Here is a 6,068-nt window from a genome sequence, read left to right as displayed (position 1 = left end):
GGGGCCTGAGCCAAGTTCAGCCTGTGTTCTGTTCTTATGAAGATTCACTGCACAGACTGGGGCCTCAGCCAAGATCAGCCTGTGTTCTGTTCTTAGGAATCATTGCTGTTATTACTTTTATTTATTGGCCAAGTCATTAGTCTTGAGACTTGCCCAGCCACCCCATAAAATCTTTTGAAGAGTCTTTAAAAGATGTAACCACTCTGTGGTATTCCCCACAGAACCCAGAGCCCCAATCTAATCATGAGAAAAGCATCTGGCCGTGGCCAACTGAGAGACAGTGTTGTCAAAACTCTCAAAGACGTCCAACCACGGAAAGGCTGCAAAACAGCCACAATCGCGGGGCAACAGTGGAGGGACAAGGGCTCCCTGTGATGTGGATCCTGAAGGATCCTGGGATGGAAAGAGGACATTAACCAAGAACGCCATGGGAATCTGAACAAGGTGCAAACTTCAGTGAATGTGTCCACATTGTGACAAACGCATTCGGGGCATGTGAGGTGCCCACGACTGGGAAAGTGGGTGCAGAGTGACAGGAACTCCCTATGCTATACTAGAAACTTTACTGTAACTTTCAAACTAATTTTAATTTTAAAGAGAAAAAGTCATTTTTTAAAATGAAAGCTATTTTTTCATGTGCACCTATTTTCTGGTTAAAATCTAGACAAGTCTAACATTTGGGGTCTCACCACTTTTATCTTATTTTCAGTGACATCCTTAGGATGGATGGGTTGTAGGGTATTAAGATTTTGAACATTCTATTACTTTCAGCATTATGTCCATGGATTGAAAAGATATTTATATGAACATCTAAAGATGTTATATCTTTACATGGAAATATAAAAAATTGATAAGTACAATGCTCCCCATGATTGAGAATAATAAATGATATTTCCAAAGTCTTGTTGTCCAGTTATCTAATAATCAGATTTTATATTACAGTGTAGAGACTAATTTTGTCTTTTTATAGTTTTCTTCTGTTCTATGAATTATTAAAAAGACCCTAAAACATGTCTGAATTTTTGTTGTGGTGGTTATGTTATTACAATAATTGAAAACAATCAAACTGCATTCGGCCTGTTCTATGCTCATTTTCAGTGTGGAAAAATGAAAATTATATTTTTGGAGATTTTATTAAATTGGGTAGAAAACCTTTTTTTATTAAACTTATAATGCAAGGCCTGTAAAATCTAACTCTAAAGGAAAATGCATAGTCATAAAAACTGTAAAGGCTGGTCTATAGAGATTGTACCCAAAGACTCACTGGTGGGTCTCCAGAAGGAAACGGAGTCCTGAGCCCACAGTTCCTGAGGGACTCACACTCTGAGAGGCAGAGATTGGGTATATTCAAATACAAACTACATGTGACACATGTAATCCTAGTTTAGTATTAAGAAGGGAGAAACGTTCTCTACCCTACTAAAAGCTTCACTGTTTCTTTTATTTATTAAAAACAAAGAGGAGTTCTCACTATGAAAACAATTTTGTATACTCCAGTAATATCAGTTCACTCGGGATAATATTTAACACCTTTGATTCTAAGTTCCTAAGATAAAAAGCCCCATATTTCTAAATAATAGATTCCACAAGTTTCCTAGAATGTCTTCTATCATCTGTGTCCAAACCACTCTCCACATGACCACCTGATCAATAAAACTGCCAGCCACTCTAGCACCGATATTTCTTTTCCTGGAGGCTTTGTTTCACTTATTTTAGTAATCGTTGTGTCTCTCCTTGAAAGGTTTGTGATTTCCTGCAGGGCTGGGCTCATGCCTAACTGTTCAGTATTCTCCACAGCATGCAACAATTCTGGGACCTGGTCAATGTTCAATAAATAATTTTCAGTTTGTTGATGGAGTGGAAAAAATGAAATATCCATTGTATTTGAAAGAAGAACCAAAAATTTTCCAGAAATAGTTTTTCAATTCAGTTTTCAGAAAATGTTCATTGAAAGTGTGTTTCAATGACTAAGCAAATGACATGAAATCTATGTGAACCAGCTTGATGAAAGTATTTCAAATTGTATATGAAAACACTACACTGTACCCCATGTTTGCATTAATGTATACAGCTATCATTTAATTAAAAAAAAGTGTACATCTGTAATTCTTCTAATTGTCTGTTTTAAAGTACTTTAATTGAAAAGTTTACTATCAAAGAAACTCTGTTCTCAAAAAAAAAAAAAAGAAAAATGAAAAAAGAAAGATGAAGAAAGAAAAATAAATTTTGAAGGAGAATGTGACAACAGGGCTAGATCAACATTTGTCCTTTTGGAAAATAATTAAATCTTTTTCAACTCTGTTTTTCTCCAGTTCTTTATTTCCAGTGGTTTTATATATTCTCAATTGTCTAAGTCCATTTGTGTTGGTATAACAGAATGCTGCAGACTGGGCAATTTGTAAAGAATAAAAAATTATTTCTCACAGTTCAAGGCTGGAAAGGTCAAAATCAAGGCACGGGTAGGGTTGGTATCTGGTGAGGGCTCTGCACTCTGCTCCAAGGTGATGCTCTGAGGGCTGTGTCGTCAGGAGGGAGGAACCCTGTGTAAAAGGCAGATGGGAAAAGAGGAGAAAATTCCCTCTGCCAGGCCCTTTTCCAAGGGCACCTAATCTCTATCACTGAGAGCAGGACTCAAGCACTAAACACCTCTAACAGCCCACTGCTTGATACTATCAAATCGGCATCACCTGAATTGTGGGGGGGGGGGGGGATATTCAAACCATAGCACCAGCTATGCTACTTGTACAGTTTTATGCATTAAAAAAATAACTAAACAGATTTAAATTATTTTTCATCACTTGTTATTATTCATTCTAGTCCAAAGATTAAAAACAAAACAGTTCAATTAAGGAATGAATTATGTACAACAAATTTCACTTATTCAGTATGAACAATTTGATAAGTTTTTATTTATTTTGGTGAATTTGGTTAAAGTATGATGCTGTGTACTGCCCCCAACAATATCAAGCTAGAGAGCCTTCTCAGTCCTCCAAAACTGACCCCAGGTTCTCTTTGAGTCAATTCTGTCCCCCTGTCCCTGGCTCCTGGCAACCAGTCATCTGAGTCCCATCACCTAAGCCTTCCCTCTTCAAGAATTTCATGTAAATGGAATTGTACAGGTCAGATGTTTTGTGTTTGGCTTCTTTCACTTAGCGTGGTGATTTTGAGATTCAGGCATCCTGTTCTGTGTAGCATAAATTATGACATTTTGGTTGCCAAATATCACTCCATTGAATAGGTATGCCACAATTTGTCTGTCTCATTACCAGCTGATAGAGGTTTGTGTTGTTTCCAGTTTGGGGCTCTTATGAAGGAAGTGTTATTACCATTCTGGCACAAGTCTTTATGTGGACCTGTGCTTGTATTTCACCTCAGTGGACACCTCAGACTGGACATGCTGGGTTATGTTATAAGCACATGCTTTGGGGCCAACAGATCTCCCCAGAATCCATGTCTCTCCTCACCACTTGATCATTGCTACTCATCCTGCGGCACCAGACTCTATTATTTAAACTATTTAATTCTGGCACAAAAGAAACACATACCAAAACTATTTAGCTATTTTTGGGTACTTATAAATTCAGAAAAAAAAAATCTCCCACACAAACAGTTCTCCACTTTTTTTTTTTTTTTTTTGTCTTCAGAAAAAAAGCCATCTGGTCAAGGTCAATATTTTTTAATTTACTTCCTTTTAATAATCATTTGTAAGTGATCAAATACTTGATAGTATTTTCCAAATTTATATTTTCCTTTAAATAGCTATAACTATAAAGGCAGAGTTGTGAGGCCTGTGACAAAGGGATGTGTCTATTAGTTAGTCTTTATTATAAATTAGTCTTTATTATAAATAAAGTTCATCAATCCTGAGAATTTCATCCCACACATCATTTGAGTTAAATGAGTACTTGATCATTTTTTTAATAGTAGAAGTTGTTTTCTTCTGTAGATTTCATGTTATACACCTAACATCAGATCTACTCTTTTGAATCTATTTTTGTTTGATCTCCTTAACATTTTTTTTCTAATTAGGGCTATCACTTTTCACATCAATTAATGGAAAAGGAGGCTGGACCCTGTCCATGTTAGCCCTACCAGTTAATTGCCTCAGACCATCCTCAGCATCATCTTAAGAGGCTTTTCAATTAGAGAGGCCAAGATTGTGGACCAGAAACATCTCACTAGCCATTCTCCATGTGATTTGGGCAGGGAGATTCCAGCCACTTCTTACTGGACCTTTTCAGGAAAAACAGAATTTCCAAGGCAAAGAGAGACAGTGAGGATCTCCACAGGACCAGGAAGTGGACAGAGGTAAAAATATGGCATAAGGGAGCTGCTGTCCCAAAGATTATACTGCTGGAACAAAGATTATACTGGCTTAGGAGGTATTAAGCTGGTAGGAACCTCTCTCCCTGTCCCTATATGATACTCTGAAGTGCAGGGAAAATTGTAACTAGCCCAAGCTCTGTAGGACTTCATCTCTCCAGGAAAAGGGCACTTCAACACCCAGAAACAGGAACATGGAAAATTAAAAAGTAGGAGGAAGTGAGAGGACTAGTAGGGGAAGCAAGTAAACAAGAAGAAAACACACAAGAGGAGGAAGCTACACAAAAATTCTGGCCACATGTAACACCTGAGCTGATCAACTCCCCCCAGGGACCATGAGGCAACCACCACAGATGATCCCACTTATAAGGAAATTATGGAAATAACAGAAAGGAAATTTAGAGTATAGATGAAAGAATTTGAATAGAAAGTGTATAACAACCAAAAGGAAATCCAAAAATTGACCCAAGAAATGAATGAAAGACATGATGAACTTAGAAAAGGTATATCAAAACTTACAAATGTGAAAGGGTCATTCAAGAAGCTTAAATATACAGGTGAAAGTATCAATAACAGATGAAACCATTGAGAATAAAGAAGCTCAGAGCTAGAAGATAAGGCTCTTGAGCTAACTCAAGCTTTTAAAAAGGCAGTAAAAGCAGAGCAATCACTTAGAGACCTATGGGACCTCACCAATGTGCAAAGGTTTGAGAGGTATGGAAGCCCTACTGGAGGACATGATACCTGAAAAATTTCCCAAGCATCACCAATTCTGACACACTCCTCTTAGATGGATATCGAACCCTGCTTCATTTCAATACAAACAGACCATATTCTAGACACATTGTAATGAACCGGGTCAAGGTCATAATGAAAGAGATAATTCTATAAGCTGCCAGGAGCAAGGACTGATTGATCTACAGATCCATCATGGTAACAGCAGACTTTTCAGTTGAAACTTTTAAAGGCAAAAAGGGAAATAATCTACCTTTAATGTTGTTAAACAAAACTGCTTTCAACTCTGTATTCTGTATCCTGCCTCAAAGTATGATATTTGATGGAGAAATAAAATCTTTTGCTAACATGAAACATCAAGGAAATTTGCTACAACAAGACCAGCTCTGCAGGAAATACTCAGACCCATTCTTCAAACAGACCATCACAATGGCCCATCAGCAAAGTAGACATCACAAACCCAAAGGTCAAAGCCTTGCTTCCAAAATGGTGCAAGGAATAAACCTATGCACTAGACCTCCACAAATTAAAATAACCAAAACTCCACCATAGTTGCCAATTTTTTCAATAAATGTGAATGGCTTGAATTCTCTGCCGAAGAGTCACAGGCTGGCTGATTGGATATAAAAACACAAGCCATCTATATACTGTCTCCAGTCAACAAAACTAACCTCAAAGGACAAAACAGGACTCAGGGTGAAGTGCTGAAAAAAAAATATTTCAGGCAAATGGAAACCAGAAGAGAAGAGGAGTAATAATTCTATTTTAAGATACAAATGGATATAAAGTAACAAGATAAAGAAAGACAAAGATGGTCACTTCATGCTGGTCAAAGGAACAATACAAAAAGAGGATGTTTCATTTCTAAATATATATGCACCAAACTTAAGTTCTCCCAGATTTATCAACCAAACCCTAACTGGTCTGAACAATGTAATGCCCTACAACAGCATAACAGCTGGGGACATTAACACCCCTCTTTCTTCCAGAAAGAACTGGAAAGATGCTCT

General features: G+C 37.3%; 1 protein-coding gene across 1 annotated transcript in view; it reads right to left on the bottom strand.

The window, feature by feature from the left end:
* Nucleotides 1-6,068, bottom strand: part of CSMD1 (CUB and Sushi multiple domains 1) — a 1,810,668-nt gene that overhangs the window by 389,977 nt on the left and 1,414,623 nt on the right. The window lies entirely within an intron of this gene.

Source organism: Otolemur garnettii, unplaced genomic scaffold (genome assembly GCF_000181295.1).
Source record: "Otolemur garnettii isolate 467f Iridium unplaced genomic scaffold, OtoGar3 scaffold00114, whole genome shotgun sequence".
Classification (NCBI taxonomy): Eukaryota; Metazoa; Chordata; class Mammalia; order Primates; family Galagidae; genus Otolemur; species Otolemur garnettii.
This window is presented reverse-complemented; position numbering and strand designations above follow the sequence as displayed.